Consider the following 944-nt stretch of genomic DNA (forward strand, 5'->3'; position numbering starts at 1 on the left):
AGCACAGCAGAACTATTTATAAACAAACCACATTCCACCAGCGACCTTCCAAGTGTTTTACAAGATCCCTTGTCATTTGGGCGTGGGAACTGAAGAATTACCAGTCAGAAGAGCCACCTGGGGCCTGATAAAGTCTGCCCATTAGATAAACACCGGACTTCACAGTCAAACGGTGGTTGGTTTGCATAGCGTTACCGTGTAGAGATACAGGGCAACAAAAGAGTAAAGTAGAGTTATGTTTATGAGGAACCACTCTGCCACCAGCCGGGCAGTCAAAGAAACTTCCACTCAGATAAATAATATAATAAATATAACAATATCTAAAACTTTTTAACAACCAAAGCCAATGAGGAGTCTTCCTCTTAATGTAGGTCTAATATTAGTTATATTTATACATAAATATAACTTATATTAGACCTACATTAAGAGGAAGACTCTTCTTAATGTAGGTCTAATATTAGTTATATTTATGTATAAATATAAATTATATTAGACCTACATTAAGAGGAAGACTAAATATATATAACTAACATATATGTTAGTTATATATGTTTACAATGTGCCTCATGTGGTTGTCTTTCCACTAAAGGTTGTCATGGAAACCTAATTGGTAGGAACATATTATAAAAGGTTTCTGTTTAATTGATCTACTGTAATCTGATTGAATCTAGATTACATTTTAAAACTGAATCACCAAATCACATAATTCAGGTTCATGAATGCACACAAAAAGCACCTATTGATAACAACATGACAACACAACTCAAGCACCTTTTGATAACAACATGATAACACAACTCTTCACCTGTTGATAACAACATGACAACACAACTCAAGCCCCTGTTCACAGTAAATAACATGCCAGTGAATTCACATTATTCACAAAAGACTATAGGTTGTAAGGCAATACGACAAATGTATGCTAAATATGACATGTTATTATG

Source organism: Gadus chalcogrammus, chromosome 9, assembly GCF_026213295.1.
Source record: "Gadus chalcogrammus isolate NIFS_2021 chromosome 9, NIFS_Gcha_1.0, whole genome shotgun sequence".
Classification (NCBI taxonomy): domain Eukaryota; kingdom Metazoa; phylum Chordata; class Actinopteri; order Gadiformes; family Gadidae; genus Gadus; species Gadus chalcogrammus.